Raw genomic sequence first — 15,742 nt, forward strand, 5'->3', positions numbered from 1 at the left:
TATTTTGACCATCGTGATAGGACATAAAAAAGCTAGGTCTCTTGGAAAACTCAGCATTACTACGTATCTATGGTGTAGTGGTTATCACGTCCGCTTTACACGCGGAAGGTCCCAGGTTCGAGACCTGGTAGATACATACTTTGTCCATCGTAATTGGGCATAATAAAGCTAGTTCTCTTGGAAAACTCAGTATTGTTACGTATCTATGGTGTAGTGGTTATCACGTCCGCTTTACACGCGGAAGGTCCCAGGTTCGAGCCCTGGTAGATGCATATTTTGACCATCGTGAAAGGACATAAAAAAGCTAGGTCTCTTGGAAAACTCAGTATTACTACTTATATATGGTGTAGTGGTTATCACGTCCGCCTACCACGTGCAAGGTCCCAAGTTCGAGCCCTGTTAGATACATATTTTGTCCATCGTGATTGGGCATAAAAAGCTAGGTCTCTTGGAAAACTCAGCATTACGACGTATCTATGTTGTAGTGGTTATCACGTCCGCTTTACACGCGGAAGGTCCCAGGTTCGGGTCCTGGTAGATACATATTTTGACCATCGTGATAGGACATAAAAAAAGCTAGGTCTCTTGGAAAACTCAGTATTACTACGTATCTGTGGTGTAGTGGTTATCACGTCCGCCTAACACGCGGATGGTCCCAGGTTCGAGCCCTGGTAGATACATATTTTGTCCATCGTGATTGGGCATAAAAAAGCTAGTTCTCTTGGAAAACTCAGTATTACTACGTATCTATGGTGTAGTGGTTATCACGTCCGCTTTACACGCGGAAGGTCCCAGGTTCGAGCCCTGTTAGATAACAACTTTGTCCATCGTGATAGGACATAAAAAAAGCTAGGTCTCTTGGAAAACTCAGTATTGCTACGTAGCTAGGGTGTAGTGGTTATCACGTCAGCTTTACACGCGGAAGGTCCCATGTTCGAGCCCTGGTAGATACATATTTTGTCCATCGTGATTGGGCATAAAAAAGCTAGGTCTCTCGGAAAACTCAGTATTACTACTTATATATGGTGGAGTGATTATCACGTCCGCCTAACACGTGCAAGGTCCCAGGTTCGAGCCCTGTTAGATACATATTTTGTCCATCGTGATTGGGCATAAAAATTAGCTAGATCTCTCGGAAAACTCAGTATTACTACGTATATATGGTGTAGTGGTTATCACGTCCGCCTAACACGTGCAAGGTCCCAGGTTCGAGCCCTGTTAGATAACAAGTTTGTCCATCGTGATAGGACATAAAAAAAGCTAGGTCTCTTGGAAAACTCAGTATTGTTACGTATCTATGGTGTAGTGGTTATCACGTCGGCTTTACACGCGGAAGGTCCCAGGTTCGAGCCCGGGTAGATACATATTTTTCCATCGTGATTGGGCATAAAAAAGCAAGGTCTCTTGGAAAACTCAGCATTACTACGTATTTATGGTGTAGTGGTTATCACGCCCGCTTTACACGCGGAAGGTCCCAGGTTCGAGCCCTGGTAGATACATATTTTGACCATCGTGATAGGACATAAAAAAGCTAGTTCTCTTGGAAAACTCAGTATTACTACGTATCTATGGTGTAGTGGTTATCACGTCCGCTTTACACGCGGAAGGTCCCAGGTTCGGGTTCTGGTAGATACATATTTTGACCATCGTGATAGGACATAAAAAAGCTAGGTCTCTTGGAAAACTCAGTATTACTACGTATCTATGGTGTAGTGGTTATCACGTCCGCTTTACAGGCGGAAGGTCCATGTTCGAGCCCTGGTAGATACATGTTTTGTCCATCGTAATTGGACATAAAAATTAGCTAGATCTCTCGGAAAACTCAGTATTACTACTTATATATGGTGGCGTGGTTATCACGTCCGCCTAACACGTGCAAGGTCCCAGGTTCGAGCCCTGTTAGATACATATTTTGTCCATCGTGATTGGGCATAAAAAAGCTAGATCTCTCGGAAAACTCAGCACTACTACGTATTTATGGTGTAGTGGTTATCACGTCCGCTTTACACGCGGAAGGTCCCAGGTTCGAGCCTTGGTAGATACATATTCTGACCATCGTGATAGGACATAAAAAAGCTAGTTCTTTTGGAAAACACAGTATTACTACGTATCTATGGTGTAGTGGTTATCACGTCCGCTTTACACGCGGAAGGTCCCAGGTTCGGGTCCTGGTAGATACATATTTTGACCATCGTGATAGGACACAAAACAAGCTAGGTCTCTTGGAAAACTCAGTATTACTACGTATCTACGGTGTAGTGGTTATCACGTCCGCTTTACACGCGGAAGGTCCCATGTTCGAGCCCTGGTAGATACATATTTTGTCCATCGTGATTGGGCATAAAAAAGCTAGGTCTCTTGGAAAACTCAGTATTACTACTTATATATGGTGGAGTGGTTATCACGTCCGCCTAACACGTGCAAGGTCCCAGGTTCGAGCCGTGTTAGATACATATTTTGTCCATCGTGATTGGGCATAAAAAAGCAAGATCTCTCGGTAAACTCAGCATTACTACGTATTTATGGTGTAGTGGTTATCACGCCCGCTTTACACGCGGAAGGTCCCAGGTTCGAGCCCTGGTAGATACATATTTTGACCATCGTGATAGGACATAAAAAAGCTAGTTCTCTTGGAAAACTCAGTATTACTACGTATCTATGATGTAGTGGTTATCACGTCCGCTTTACACGCGGAAGGTCCCAGTTCGGGTTCTGGTAGATACATATTTTGACCATCGTGATAGGACATAAAAAAAGCTAGGTCTCTTGGAAAACTCAGCATTACTACGTATCTAGGGAGTAGTGGTTATCACGTACGCTTTACACGCGGAAGGTCCCATGTTCGAGCCCTGGTAGATACATGTTTTGTCCATCGTGATTGGGCATAAAAATTAGCTAGATCTCTCGGAAAACTCAGTATAACTACGTATATATGGTGTAGTGTTTATCACGTCCGCTTTACACGCGGAAGGTCCCAGGTTCGAGCCCGGGTAGATACATATTTTTCCATCGTGATTGGGCATAAAAAAGCTAGGTCTCTTGGAAAACTCAGCTAAATTACGAATCTATGGTGTAGTGGTTATCACGTCCGCTTTACACGCGGAAGGTCCCATGTTCTAGCCCTGGTAGATACATATTTTGTCCATCGTGATTGGGCATAAAAAAGCTAGGTCTCTTGGAAAACTCAGCGCTACTACGTATCTATGTTGTAGTGGTTATCACGTCCGCTTTACACGCGGAAGGTTCCAGGTTCGAACCCTGGTAGATGCATAATTTGACCATCGTGATAGGACATAAAAAAGCTAGGTCTCTTGGAAAACTCAGTATTACTACGTATGTATGGTGTAGTGGTTATCACGTCCGCTTTACACGCGGAAGGTCCCAGGTTCGAGCCCTGGTAGATACATATTTTGACCATCGTGATTGGGCCTAAAAATTAGCTAGATCTCTCGGAAAACTCAGTATTACTACGTATCTATGGTGTAGTGGTTATCACGTCCGCTTTACACGCGGAAGGTCCCAGGTTCGAGCCCTGTTAGATAACAACTTTGTCCATCGTGATAGGACATAAAAAAAGCTAGGTCTCTTGGAAAACTCAGTATTGCTACGTAGCTAGGGTGTAGTGGTTATCACGTCAGCTTTACACGCGGAAGGTCCCATGTTCGAGCCCTGGTAGATACATATTTTGTCCATCGTGATTGGGCATAAAAAAGCTAGGTCTCTCGGAAAACTCAGTATTACTACTTATATATGGTGGAGTGATTATCACGTCCGCCTAACACGTGCAAGGTCCCAGGTTCGAGCCCTGTTATATACATATTTTGTCCATCGTGATTGGGCATAAAAATTAGCTAGATCTCTCGGAAAACTCAGTGTTACTACTTATATATGGTGTAGTGGTTATCACGTCCGCCTAACACGTGCAAGGGCCCAGGTTCGAGCCCTGTTAGATAACAACTTTGTCCATCGTGATAGGACATAAAAAAAGCTAGGTCTCTTGGAAAACTCAGTATTGTTACGTATCTATGGTGTAGTGGTTATCACGTCCGCTTTACACGCGGAAGGTCCCAGGTTCGAGCCCTGTTAGATACATATTTTGTCCATCGTGATTGGGCATAAAAAAGCTAGATCTCTCGGAAAACTCAGCACTACTACATATTTATGGTGTAGTGGTTATCACGCCCGCTTTACACGCGGAAGGTCCCAGGTTCGAGCCCTGGTAGATACATATTTTGACCATCGTGATAGGACATAAAAAAGCTAGTTCTCTTGGAAAACTCAGTATTACTACGTATCTATGATGTAGTGGTTATCACGTCCGCTTTACACGCGGAAGGTCCCAGGTTCGGGTTCTGGTAGATACATATTTTGACCATCGTGATAGGACATAAAAAAAGCTAGGTCTCTAGGAAAACTCAGCATTACTACGTATCTAGGGAGTAGTGGTTATCACGTACGCTTTACACGCGGAAGGTCCCATGTTCGAGCCCTGGTAGATACATGTTTTGTCCATCGTGATTGGGCATAAAAATTAGCTAGATCTCTCGGAAAACTCAGTATAACTACGTATATATGGTGTAGTGTTTATCACGTCCGCTTTACACGCGGAAGTTCCCATGTTCTAGCCCTGGTAGATACATATTTTGTCCATCGTGATTGGGCATAAAAAAGCTAGGTCTCTTGGAAAACTCAGCGCTACTACGTATCTATGTTGTAGTGGTTATCACGTCCGCTTTACACGCGGAAGGTTCCAGGTTCGAGCCCTGGTAGATGCATAATTTGACCATCGTGATAGGACATAAAAAAGCTAGGTCTCTTGGAAAACTCAGTATTACTACGTATCTATGGTGTAGTGGTTATCACGTCCCCTTTACACGGAGAAGGTCCCATGTTCGAGGCCTGGTAGACACATATTTTGTCCATCGTGATTGGGCATAAAAAAGCTAGGTCTCTTGGAAATTTCAGCATTACTACGTATCTATGTTGTAGTGGTTATCACGTCCGCTTTACACGCGGAAGGTCCCAGGTTCGAGCCCTGGTAGAAACATATTTTGACCATCGTGATTGGGCCTAAAAATTAGCTAGATCTCTCGGAAAACTCAGTATTACTACTTATATATGGTGTAGTGGTTATCACGTCCGCCTAACACGTGCAAGGTCCCAGGTTCGAGCCCTGTTAGATACATATTTTGTCCATCGTGATTGGGCATAAAAAAGCTAGGTCTCTTGGAAAACTCAGCATTACGACGTATCTATGGTGTAGTGGTTATCACGTCCGCTTTACCCGCGGAAGGTCCCAGGTTCGAGCCCAGTAAGATACATATTTCGACCATCGTTATAGGACATAAAAAAGCTAGTTCTCTTGGAAAACGCAGTATTAAAACTTATCTATGGTGTAGTGGTTATTACGTCCGCTTTACACGCGGAAGGTCCCAGGTTCGGGTCCTGGTAGATACATATTTTGACCATCGTGATAGGACATAAAAAAAGCTAGGTCTCTTGGAAAACTCAGTATTACTACGTATCTAGGGAGTAGTGGTTATCACGTCCGATTTACAGGCGGAAGGTCCATGTTCGAGCCCTGGAAGATACATGTTTTGTCCATCGTGATTGGACATAAAAATTAGCTAGATCTCTCGGAAAACTCAGTATTACTACTTATATATGGTGGAGTGGTTATCACGTCCGCCTAACACGTGCAAGGTCCCAGGTTCGAGCCCTGTTAGATACATATTTTGTCCATCGTGATTGGGCATAAAAAAGCTAGGTCTCTTGGAAAACTCAGCGCTACTACGTATCTATGTTGTAGTGGTTATCACGTCCGCTTTACACGCGGAAGGTTCCAGGTTCGAACCCTGGTAGATGCATAATTTGACCATCGTGATAGGACATAAAAAAGCTAGGTCTCTTGGAAAACTCAGTATTACTACGTATCTATGGTGTAGTGGTTATCACGTCCGCTTTACACGGAGAAGGTCCCAGGTTCGAGGCCTGGTAGACACATATTTTGTCCATCGTGATTGGGCATAAAAAAGCTAGGTCTCTTGGAAATTTCAGCATTACTACGTATCTATGTTGTAGTGGTTATCACGTCCGCTTTACACGCGGAAGGTCCCAGGTTCGAGCCCTGGTAGAAACATATTTTGACCATCGTGATTGGGCCTAAAAATTAGCTAGATCTCTCGGAAAACTCAGAATTACTACTTATATATGGTGTAGTGGTTATCACGTCCGCCTAACACGTGCAAGGTCCCAGGTTCGAGCCCTGTTAGATACATATTTTGTCCATCGTGATTGGGCATAAAAAAGCTAGGTCTCTTGGAAAACTCAGCATTACGACGTATCTATGGTGTAGTGGTTATCACGTCCGCTTTACCCGCGGAAGGTCCCAGGTTCGAGCCCTGGTAGATACATATTTCGACCATCGTGATAGGACATAAAAAAGCTAGTTCTCTTGGAAAACGCAGTATTAAAACGTATCTATGGTGTAGTGGTTATTACGTCCGCTTTACACGCGGAAGGTCCCAGGTTCGGGTCCTGGTAGATACATATTTTGACCATCGTGATAGGACATAAAAAAAGCTAGGTCTCTTGGAAAACTCAGTATTACTACGTATCTAGGGAGTAGTGGTTATCACGTCCGCTTTACAGGCGGAAGGTCCATGTTCGAGCCCTGGTAGATACATGTTTTGTCCATCGTGATTGGACATAAAAATTAGCTAGATCTCTCGGAAAACTCAGTATTACTACTTATATATGGTGGAGTGGTTACCACGTCCGCCTAACACGTGCAAGGTCCCAGGTTCGAGCCCTGTTAGATACATATTTTGTCCATCGTGATTGTCCATAAAAAAGCTAGATCTCTCGGAAAACTCAGCACTACTACGTATTTATGGTGTAGTGGTTATCACGCCCGCTTTACACGCGGAAGGTCCCAGGTTCGAGCCTTGGTAGATACATATTCTGACCATCGTGATAGGACATAAAAAAGCTAGTTCTTTTGGAAAACTCAGTATTACTACGTATCTATGGTGTAGTGGTTATCACGTCCGCTTTACACGCGGAAGGTCCCACGTTCGGGTCCTGGTAGATACATATTTTGACCATCGTGATAGGACACAAAAAAAGCTAGGTCTCTTGGAAAACTCAGTATTACTACGTATCTACGGTGTAGTGGTTATCACGTCCGCTTTACACGCGGAAGGTCCCATGATCGAGCCCTGGTAGATACATATTTTGTCCATCGTGATTGGGCATAAAAAAGCTAGGTCTCTTGGAAAACTCAGTATTACTACTTATATATGGTGGAGTGGTTATCACGTCCGCCTAACACGTGCAAGGTCCCAGGTTCGAGCCCTGTTAGATACATATTTTGTCCATCGTGATTGGGCATAAAAAAGCAAGATCTCTCGGTAAACTCAGCATTACTACGTATTTATGGTGTAGTGGTTATCACGCCCGCTTTACACGCGGAAGGTCCCAGGTTCGAGCCCTGGTAGATACATATTTTGACCATCGTGATAGGACATAAAAAAGCTAGTTCTCTTGGAAAACTCAGTATTACTACGTATCTATGATGTAGTGGTTATCACGTCCGCTTTACACGCGGAAGGTCCCAGGTTCGGGTTCTGGTAGATACATATTTTGACCATCGTGATAGGACATAAAAAAAGCTAGGTCTCTAGGAAAACTCAGCATTACTACTTATCTAGGGAGTAGTGGTTATCACGTACGCTTTACACGCGGAAGGTCCCATGTTCGAGCCCTGGTAGATACATGTTTTGTCCATCGTGATTGGGCATAAAAATTAGCTAGATCTCTCGGAAAACTCAGTATAACTACGTATATATGGTGTAGTGTTTATCACGTCCGCTTTACACGCGGAAGGTCCCAGGTTCGAGCCCGGGTAGATACATATTTTTCCATCGTGATTGGGCATAAAAAAGCTAGGTCTCTTGGAAAACTCAGCTCAATTACGAATCTATGGTGTAGTGGTTATCACGTCCGCTTTATACGCGGAAGGTCCCATGTTCTAGCCCTGGTAGATACATATTTTGTCCATCGTGACTGGGCATAAAAAAGCTAGGTCTCTCGGAAAACTCAGTATTACTACTTATATATGGTGGAGTGATTATCACGTCCGCCTAACACGTGCAAGGTCCCAGGTTCGAGCCCTGTTAGATACATATTTTGTCCATCGTGATTGGGCATAAAAATTAGCTAGATCTCTCGGAAAACTCAGTATTACTACTTATATATGGTGTAGTGGTTATCACGTCCGCCTAACACGTGCAAGGTCCCAGGTTCGAGCCCTGTTAGATAACAACTTTGTCCATCGTTATAGGACATAAAAAAAGCTAGGTCTCTTGGAAAACTCAGTATTGTTACGTATCTATGGTGTAGTGGTTATCACGTCCGCTTTACACGCGGAAGGTCCCAGGTTCGAGCCCGGGTAGATACATATTTTTCCATCGTGATTGGGCATAAAAAAGCAAGGTCTCTTGGAAAACTCAGCATTACTACGTATTTATGGTGTAGTGGTTATCACGCCCGCTTTACACGCGGAAGGTCCCAGGTTCGAGCCCTGGTAGATACATATTTTGACCATCGTGATAGGACATAAAAAAGCTAGTTCTCTTGGAAAACTCACTATTACTACGTATCTATGGTGTAGTGGTTATCACGTCCGCTTTACACGCGGAAGGTCCCAGGTTCGGGTTCTGGTAGATACATATTTTGACCATCGTGATAGGACATAAAAAAGCTAGGTCTCTTGGAAAACTCAGTATTACTACGTATCTATGGTGTAGTGGTTATCACGTCCGCTTTACAGGCGGAAGGTCCATGTTCGAGCCCTGGTAGATACATGTTTTGTCCATCGTAATTGGACATAAAAACTAGCTAGATCTCTCGGAAAACTCAGTATTACTACTTATATATGGTGGCGTGGTTATCACGTCCGCCTAACACGTGCAAGGTCCCAGGTTCGAGCCCTGTTAGATACATATTTTGTCCATCGTGATTGGGCATAAAAAAGCTAGATCTCTCGGAAAACTCAGCACTACTACGTATTTATGGTGTAGTGGTTATCACGCCCGCTTTACACGCGGAAGGTCCCAGGTTCGAGCCTTGGTAGATACATATTCTGACCATCGTGATAGGACATAAAAAAGCTAGTTCTTTTGGAAAACTCAGTATTACTACGTATCTATGGTGTAGTGGTTATCACGTCCGCTTTACACGCGGAAGGTCCCAGGTTCGGGTCCTGGTAGATACATATTTTGTCCATCGTGATTGGGCATAAAAAAGCTAGGTCTCTTGGAAAACTCAGTATTACTACTTATATATGGTGGAGTGGTTATCACGTCCGCCTAACACGTGCAAGGTCCCAGGTTCGAGCCCTGTTAGATACATATTTTGTCCATCGTGATTGGGCATAAAAAAGCAAGATCTCTCGGTAAACTCAGCATTACTACGTATTTATGGTGTAGTGGTTATCACGCCCGCTTTACACGCGGAAGGTCCCAGGTTCGAGCCCTGGTAGATACATATTTTGACCATCGTGATAGGACATAAAAAAGCTAGTTCTCTTGGAAAACTCAGTATTACTACGTATCTATGATGTAGTGGTTATCACGTCCGCTTTACACGCGGAAGGTCCCAGGTTCGGGTTCTGGTAGATACATATTTTGACCATCGTGATAGGACATAAAAAAAGCTAGGTCTCTTGGAAAACTCAGCATTACTACGTATCTAGGGAGTAGTGGTTATCACGTACGCTTTACACGCGGAAGGTCCCATGTTCGAGCCCTGGTAGATACATGTTTTGTCCATCGTGATTGGGCATAAAAATTAGCTAGATCTCTCGGAAAACTCAGTATAACTACGTATATATGGTGTAGTGTTTATCACGTCCGCTTTACACGCGGAAGGTCCTAGGTTCGAGCCCGGGTAGATACATATTTTTCCATCGTGATTGGGCATAAAAAAGCTAGGTCTCTTGGAAAACTCAGCTCAATTACGAATCTATGGTGTAGTGGTTATCACGTCCGCTTTACACGCGGAAGGTCCCATGTTCTAGCCCTGGTAGATACATATTTTGTCCATCGTGATTGGGCATAAAAAAGCTAGGTCTCTTTTAAAACTCAGCGCTACTACGTATCTATGTTGTAGTGGTTATCACGTCCGCTTTACACGCGGAAGGTTCCAGGTTCGAGCCCTGGTAGATGCATAATTTGACCATCGTGATAGGACATAAAAAAGCTAGGTCTCTTGGAAAACTCAGTATTACTACGTATGTATGGTGTAGTGGTTATCACGTCCGCTTTACACGGAGAAGGTCCCAGGTTCGAGGCCTGGTAGACACATATTTTGTCCATCGTGATTGGGCATAAAAAAGCTAGGTCTCTTGGAAATTTCAGCATTACTACGTATCTATGTTGTAGTGGTTATCACGTCCGCTTTACACGCGGAAGGTCCCAGGTTCGAGCCCTGTTAGATACATATTTTGTCCATCGTGATTGGGCATAAAAAAGCTAGGTCTCTTGGAAAACTCAGCATTACGACGTATCTATGGTGTAGTGGTTATCACGTCCGCTTTACCCGCGGAAGGTCCCAGGTTCGAGCCCTGGTAGATACATATTTCGACCATCGTGATAGGACATAAAAAAGCTAGTTCTCTTGGAAAACGCAGTATTAAAACGTATCTATGGTGTAGTGGTTATCACGTCCGCTTTACACGCGGAAGGTCCCAGGTTCGGGTCCTGGTAGATACATATTTTGACCATCGTGATAGGACATAAAAAAAGCTAGGTCTCTTGGAAAACTCAGTATTACTACGTATCTAGGGAGTAGTGGTTATCACGTCCGCTTTACACGCGGAAGGTCCCAGGTTCGAGCCCTGGTAGATACATTTTTTGTCCATCGTGATTGGGCATAAAAATTAGCTAGATCTCTCGGAAAACTCAGTATAACTACGTATATATGGTGTAGTGGTTATCACGTCCGCCTAACACGTGGAAGGTCCCAGGTTCGAGCGCTGGTAGATGCATATTTTGTCCATCGTGATTGGGCATAAAAAAGCTAGGTCTCTTGGAAAACTTAGCATTACTACGTATCTATGGTGTAGTGGTTATCACGTCCGCTTTACACGCGGAAGGTCCCAGGTACGAGCCCTGGTAGATACATATTTTGACCATCGTGATAGGACATAAAAAAGCTAGGTCTCTTGGAAAACTCAATATTACTACGTTTCTATGGTGTAGTGGTTATCACGTCCGCTCTACACGCGGAAGGTCCCAGGTTCGGGCCCTGCTAGCTACATATTTTGTCCATCGTGATTGGGCATAAAAAAACTCGGGCTCTTGTAAAACTCAGCATTACTACGTATCTATGGTGTAGTGGTTATCACGTCCGCTTCACACGCGGAAGGTCCTAGGTTCGAGCCCTCGTAGATACGCATTTTGACCATCGATATAGGACATTAAAAAAAGCTAGGTCTCTTGGAAAACTCAGTATTACTACGTATCTATGGTGTAGGGGTTATCACGTCCGTTTTACACGCGGAAGGTCCCAGGTTCGAGCCCTGGTAGATACACATTTTGACCATAGATATAGGACATTAAAATAAGCTAGGTCTCTTGGAATACTCAATATTACTACGTAGCTATAGTGTAATGGTTATCACGTCCGCTTTACACGCGGAAGGTCCCAGATTCGAGCCCTGGTAGATACATGTTTTTTCCATCGTGATTGGGCATAAAAATATTCTAGGTCTCTCGGAAATCTCAGTATTACTACGTATCTGTGGTGTAGTGGTTATCACGTCCGCCTAACACGCGGAAGGTCCCAGGTTCGAGCCCTGGTAGATACATATTTTGACCATCGTGATAGGACATAAAAAAAGCTAGGTCTCTTGGAAAACTCAGTATTGCTACGTAATTATGGTGTAGTGGTTATCACGTCCGCTTTAAACTTGGAAGGTCCCAGGTTCGAGCCCGGGTAGATACATACTTTTCCATCGTGATTGGGCATAAAAAAGCTAGGTCTCTTGGAAAACTCAGCTCAATTACGAATCTATGGTGTAGTGGTTATCACGTCCGCTTTACACGCGGAAGGTCCCATGTTCTAGCCCTGGTAGATACATATTTTGTCCATCGTGATTGGGCATAAAAAAGCTAGGTCTCTTTTAAAACTCAGCGCTACTACGTATCTATGTTGTAGTGGTTATCACGTCCGCTTTACACGCGGAAGGTTCCAGGTTCGAGCCCTGGTAGATGCATAATTTGACCATCGTGATAGGACATAAAAAAGCTAGGTCTCTTGGAAAACTCAGTATTACTACGTATGTATGGTGTAGTGGTTATCACGTCCGCTTTACACGGAGAAGGTCCCAGGTTCGAGGCCTGGTAGACACATATTTTGTCCATCGTGATTGGGCATAAAAAAGCTAGGTCTCTTGGAAATTTCAGCATTACTACGTATCTATGTTGTAGTGGTTATCACGTCCGCTTTACACGCGGAAGGTCCCAGGTTCGAGCCCTGTTAGATACATATTTTGTCCATCGTGATTGGGCATAAAAAAGCTAGGTCTCTTGGAAAACTCAGCATTACGACGTATCTATGGTGTAGTGGTTATCACGTCCGCTTTACCCGCGGAAGGTCCCAGGTTCGAGCCCTGGTAGATACATATTTCGACCATCGTGATAGGACATAAAAAAGCTAGTTCTCTTGGAAAACGCAGTATTAAAACGTATCTATGGTGTAGTGGTTATCACGTCCGCTTTACACGCGGAAGGTCCCAGGTTCGGGTCCTGGTAGATACATATTTTGACCATCGTGATAGGACATAAAAAAAGCTAGGTCTCTTGGAAAACTCAGTATTACTACGTATCTAGGGAGTAGTGGTTATCACGTCCGCTTTACACGCGGAAGGTCCCAGGTTCGAGCCCTGGTAGATACATTTTTTGTCCATCGTGATTGGGCATAAAAATTAGCTAGATCTCTCGGAAAACTCAGTATAACTACGTATATATGGTGTAGTGGTTATCACGTCCGCCTAACACGTGGAAGGTCCCAGGTTCGAGCGCTGGTAGATGCATATTTTGTCCATCGTGATTGGGCATAAAAAAGCTAGGTCTCTTGGAAAACTTAGCATTACTACGTATCTATGGTGTAGTGGTTATCACGTCCGCTTTACACGCGGAAGGTCCCAGGTACGAGCCCTGGTAGATACATATTTTGACCATCGTGATAGGACATAAAAAAGCTAGGTCTCTTGGAAAACTCAATATTACTACGTTTCTATGGTGTAGTGGTTATCACGTCCGCTTTACACGCGGAAGGTCCCAGGTTCGGGCCCTGCTAGCTACATATTTTGTCCATCGTGATTGGGCATAAAAAAACTCGGGCTCTTGTAAAACTCAGCATTACTACGTATCTATGGTGTAGTGGTTATCACGTCCGCTTCACACGCGGAAGGTCCTAGGTTCGAGCCCTCGTAGATACGCATTTTGACCATCGATATAGGACATTAAAAAAAGCTAGGTCTCTTGGAAAACTCAGTATTACTACGTATCTATGGTGTAGGGGTTATCACGTCCGTTTTACACGCGGAAGGTCCCAGGTTCGAGCCCTGGTAGATACACATTTTGACCATAGATATAGGACATTAAAATAAGCTAGGTCTCTTGGAATACTCAATATTACTACGTAGCTATAGTGTAATGGTTATCACGTCCGCTTTACACGCGGAAGGTCCCAGATTCGAGCCCTGGTAGATACATGTTTTTTCCATCGTGATTGGGCATAAAAATATTCTAGGTCTCTCGGAAATCTCAGTATTACTACGTATCTGTGGTGTAGTGGTTATCACGTCCGCCTAACACGCGGAAGGTCCCAGGTTCGAGCCCTGGTAGATACATATTTTGACCATCGTGATAGGACATAAAAAAAGCTAGGTCTCTTGGAAAACTCAGTATTGCTACGTAATTATGGTGTAGTGGTTATCACGTCCGCTTTAAACTTGGAAGGTCCCAGGTTCGAGCCCGGGTAGATACATACTTTTCCATCGTGATTGGGCATAAAAAAGCTAGGTCTCTTGGAAAACTCAGCATTACTACGTATTTATGGTGTAGTGGTTATCACGCCCGCTTTACACGCGGAAGGTCCCAGGTTCGAGCCCTGGTAGATACATATTTTGACCATCGTGATAGGACATAAAAAAGCTAGTTCTCTTGGAAAACTCAGTATTCCTACGTATCTATGGTGTAGTGGTTATCACGTGCGCTTTACACGCGGAAGGTCCCAGGTTCGGGTTCTGGTAGATACATATTTTGACCATCGTGATAGGACATAAAAAAAGCTAGGTCTCTTGGAAAACACAGCATTACTACGTATCTAGGGAGTAGTGGTTATCACGTCCGCTTTACACGCGGAAGGTCCCATGTTCGAGCCCTGTTAGATACATGTTTTGTCCATCGTGATTGGGCATAAAATTAGCTAGATCTCTCGGAAAACTCAGTATAACTACGTATATATGGTGTAGTGGTTATCACGTCTGCTTTACACGCGGAAGGTCCCAGGTTCGAGCCCGGGTAGATACATATTTTTCCATCGTGATTGGGCATAAAAAAGCTAGGTCTCTTGGAAAACTCAGCATTACTACGTATCTATGGTGTAGTGGTTTTCACGTCCGCTTTACACGCGGAAGGTCCCAGGTTCGGGTCCTGGTAGATACATATTTTGACCATCGTGATAGGACATAAAAAAAGCTAGGTCTCTTGGAAAACTCAGTATTACTACGTATCTGTGGTGTAGTGGTTATCACGTCCGCCTAACACGCGGATGGTCCCAGGTTCGAGCCCTGGTAGATACATATTTTGTCCATCGTGATTGGGCATAAAAAAGCTAGGTCTCTTGGAAAACTCAGCTCACCTACGAATCTATGGTGTAGTGGTTATCACGTCCGCTTTACACGCGGAAGGTCCCATGCTCGAGCCCTGGTAGATACATATTTTGTCCATCGTGATTGGGCATAAAAAAGCTAGGTCTCTTGGAAAACTCAGCGCTACTACGTATCTATGTTGTAGTGGTTATCACGTCCGCTTTACACGCGGAAGGTTCCAGGTTCGAGCCCTGGTAGATGCATAATTTGACCATCGTGATAGGACATAAAAAAGCTAGGTCTCTTGGAAAACTCAGTATTACTACGTATCTATGGTGTAGTGGTTATCACGTCCGCTTTACACGGGGAAGGTCCCAGGTTCGAGGCCTGGTAGACACATATTTTGTCCATCGTGATTGGGCATAAAAAAGCTAGGTCTCTTTGAAATTTCAGCATTACTACGTATCTATGTTGTAGTGGTTATCACGTCCGCTTTACACGCGGAAGGTCCCAGGTTCGAGCACTGGTAGATACATATTTTGACCATCGTGATTGGGCATAAAAATTAGCTAGATCTCTCAAAAAACTCAGTATTACTACTTATATATGGTGTAGTGGTTATCACGTCCGCTTTACACGCGGAAGGTCCCAGGTTCGAGCCCTGGTAGATACATATTTTGACCATCGTGATAGGACATAAAAAAAGCTAGGTCTCTTGGAAAACACAGTATTACTACGTATCTATGGTGTAGTGGTTATCACGTCCGCTTTACACGCGGAAGGTCCCAGGTTCGAGCCCTGGTAGATACATATTTTGACCATCGTGATTGGGCCTAAAAATTAGCTAGATCTCTCGGA

At 44.0% G+C, this 15,742-nt stretch overlaps 30 non-coding genes across 30 annotated transcripts; all 30 read left to right on the plus strand.

Moving 5' to 3' along the window:
* The first annotated feature begins 63 nt into the window (after positions 1–63).
* TRNAV-UAC (transfer RNA valine (anticodon UAC)) lies at positions 64–136 on the plus strand. The gene has a single exon. It is a non-coding gene; the product is annotated as a tRNA-Val (tRNA).
* A 63-nt stretch (positions 137–199) lies between these two features.
* On the plus strand, positions 200–272 carry TRNAV-UAC (transfer RNA valine (anticodon UAC)). The gene has a single exon. It is a non-coding gene; the product is annotated as a tRNA-Val (tRNA).
* A 335-nt stretch (positions 273–607) lies between these two features.
* Positions 608–680, plus strand: TRNAV-AAC (transfer RNA valine (anticodon AAC)). Its single transcript has one exon. It is a non-coding gene; the product is annotated as a tRNA-Val (tRNA).
* A 746-nt stretch (positions 681–1,426) lies between these two features.
* Positions 1,427–1,499, plus strand: TRNAV-UAC (transfer RNA valine (anticodon UAC)). Its single transcript has one exon. It is a non-coding gene; the product is annotated as a tRNA-Val (tRNA).
* Positions 1,500–1,971: 472 nt separating this feature from the next.
* TRNAV-UAC (transfer RNA valine (anticodon UAC)) lies at positions 1,972–2,044 on the plus strand. Its single transcript has one exon. It is a non-coding gene; the product is annotated as a tRNA-Val (tRNA).
* A 63-nt stretch (positions 2,045–2,107) lies between these two features.
* Positions 2,108–2,180, plus strand: TRNAV-UAC (transfer RNA valine (anticodon UAC)). Its single transcript has one exon. It is a non-coding gene; the product is annotated as a tRNA-Val (tRNA).
* Positions 2,181–2,516: 336 nt separating this feature from the next.
* On the plus strand, positions 2,517–2,589 carry TRNAV-UAC (transfer RNA valine (anticodon UAC)). Its single transcript has one exon. It is a non-coding gene; the product is annotated as a tRNA-Val (tRNA).
* Positions 2,590–3,333: 744 nt separating this feature from the next.
* Positions 3,334–3,406, plus strand: TRNAV-UAC (transfer RNA valine (anticodon UAC)). The gene has a single exon. It is a non-coding gene; the product is annotated as a tRNA-Val (tRNA).
* A 613-nt stretch (positions 3,407–4,019) lies between these two features.
* On the plus strand, positions 4,020–4,092 carry TRNAV-UAC (transfer RNA valine (anticodon UAC)). Its single transcript has one exon. It is a non-coding gene; the product is annotated as a tRNA-Val (tRNA).
* A 2,248-nt stretch (positions 4,093–6,340) lies between these two features.
* On the plus strand, positions 6,341–6,413 carry TRNAV-UAC (transfer RNA valine (anticodon UAC)). Its single transcript has one exon. It is a non-coding gene; the product is annotated as a tRNA-Val (tRNA).
* A 1,018-nt stretch (positions 6,414–7,431) lies between these two features.
* On the plus strand, positions 7,432–7,504 carry TRNAV-UAC (transfer RNA valine (anticodon UAC)). Its single transcript has one exon. It is a non-coding gene; the product is annotated as a tRNA-Val (tRNA).
* Positions 7,505–8,388: 884 nt separating this feature from the next.
* On the plus strand, positions 8,389–8,461 carry TRNAV-UAC (transfer RNA valine (anticodon UAC)). Its single transcript has one exon. It is a non-coding gene; the product is annotated as a tRNA-Val (tRNA).
* A 62-nt stretch (positions 8,462–8,523) lies between these two features.
* TRNAV-UAC (transfer RNA valine (anticodon UAC)) lies at positions 8,524–8,596 on the plus strand. Its single transcript has one exon. It is a non-coding gene; the product is annotated as a tRNA-Val (tRNA).
* Positions 8,597–9,204: 608 nt separating this feature from the next.
* On the plus strand, positions 9,205–9,277 carry TRNAV-UAC (transfer RNA valine (anticodon UAC)). The gene has a single exon. It is a non-coding gene; the product is annotated as a tRNA-Val (tRNA).
* Positions 9,278–9,476: 199 nt separating this feature from the next.
* On the plus strand, positions 9,477–9,549 carry TRNAV-UAC (transfer RNA valine (anticodon UAC)). The gene has a single exon. It is a non-coding gene; the product is annotated as a tRNA-Val (tRNA).
* A 1,017-nt stretch (positions 9,550–10,566) lies between these two features.
* TRNAV-UAC (transfer RNA valine (anticodon UAC)) lies at positions 10,567–10,639 on the plus strand. Its single transcript has one exon. It is a non-coding gene; the product is annotated as a tRNA-Val (tRNA).
* A 63-nt stretch (positions 10,640–10,702) lies between these two features.
* On the plus strand, positions 10,703–10,775 carry TRNAV-UAC (transfer RNA valine (anticodon UAC)). The gene has a single exon. It is a non-coding gene; the product is annotated as a tRNA-Val (tRNA).
* Positions 10,776–11,113: 338 nt separating this feature from the next.
* Positions 11,114–11,186, plus strand: TRNAV-UAC (transfer RNA valine (anticodon UAC)). The gene has a single exon. It is a non-coding gene; the product is annotated as a tRNA-Val (tRNA).
* A 199-nt stretch (positions 11,187–11,385) lies between these two features.
* On the plus strand, positions 11,386–11,458 carry TRNAV-CAC (transfer RNA valine (anticodon CAC)). The gene has a single exon. It is a non-coding gene; the product is annotated as a tRNA-Val (tRNA).
* Positions 11,459–11,523: 65 nt separating this feature from the next.
* Positions 11,524–11,596, plus strand: TRNAV-UAC (transfer RNA valine (anticodon UAC)). Its single transcript has one exon. It is a non-coding gene; the product is annotated as a tRNA-Val (tRNA).
* Positions 11,597–11,799: 203 nt separating this feature from the next.
* On the plus strand, positions 11,800–11,872 carry TRNAV-AAC (transfer RNA valine (anticodon AAC)). Its single transcript has one exon. It is a non-coding gene; the product is annotated as a tRNA-Val (tRNA).
* Positions 11,873–12,615: 743 nt separating this feature from the next.
* TRNAV-UAC (transfer RNA valine (anticodon UAC)) lies at positions 12,616–12,688 on the plus strand. Its single transcript has one exon. It is a non-coding gene; the product is annotated as a tRNA-Val (tRNA).
* Positions 12,689–12,751: 63 nt separating this feature from the next.
* TRNAV-UAC (transfer RNA valine (anticodon UAC)) lies at positions 12,752–12,824 on the plus strand. Its single transcript has one exon. It is a non-coding gene; the product is annotated as a tRNA-Val (tRNA).
* A 338-nt stretch (positions 12,825–13,162) lies between these two features.
* TRNAV-UAC (transfer RNA valine (anticodon UAC)) lies at positions 13,163–13,235 on the plus strand. Its single transcript has one exon. It is a non-coding gene; the product is annotated as a tRNA-Val (tRNA).
* Positions 13,236–13,434: 199 nt separating this feature from the next.
* Positions 13,435–13,507, plus strand: TRNAV-CAC (transfer RNA valine (anticodon CAC)). Its single transcript has one exon. It is a non-coding gene; the product is annotated as a tRNA-Val (tRNA).
* Positions 13,508–13,572: 65 nt separating this feature from the next.
* On the plus strand, positions 13,573–13,645 carry TRNAV-UAC (transfer RNA valine (anticodon UAC)). Its single transcript has one exon. It is a non-coding gene; the product is annotated as a tRNA-Val (tRNA).
* Positions 13,646–13,848: 203 nt separating this feature from the next.
* On the plus strand, positions 13,849–13,921 carry TRNAV-AAC (transfer RNA valine (anticodon AAC)). The gene has a single exon. It is a non-coding gene; the product is annotated as a tRNA-Val (tRNA).
* A 199-nt stretch (positions 13,922–14,120) lies between these two features.
* Positions 14,121–14,193, plus strand: TRNAV-UAC (transfer RNA valine (anticodon UAC)). Its single transcript has one exon. It is a non-coding gene; the product is annotated as a tRNA-Val (tRNA).
* A 609-nt stretch (positions 14,194–14,802) lies between these two features.
* On the plus strand, positions 14,803–14,875 carry TRNAV-AAC (transfer RNA valine (anticodon AAC)). The gene has a single exon. It is a non-coding gene; the product is annotated as a tRNA-Val (tRNA).
* Positions 14,876–15,621: 746 nt separating this feature from the next.
* On the plus strand, positions 15,622–15,694 carry TRNAV-UAC (transfer RNA valine (anticodon UAC)). Its single transcript has one exon. It is a non-coding gene; the product is annotated as a tRNA-Val (tRNA).
* Positions 15,695–15,742: the final 48 nt, after the last annotated feature.

This window comes from Phalangium opilio, unplaced genomic scaffold (genome assembly GCF_054372755.1).
Source record: "Phalangium opilio isolate 3A_F unplaced genomic scaffold, DU_Popi_V2 ptg000013l_1, whole genome shotgun sequence".
In the NCBI taxonomy this organism is placed as follows: domain Eukaryota; kingdom Metazoa; phylum Arthropoda; class Arachnida; order Opiliones; family Phalangiidae; genus Phalangium; species Phalangium opilio.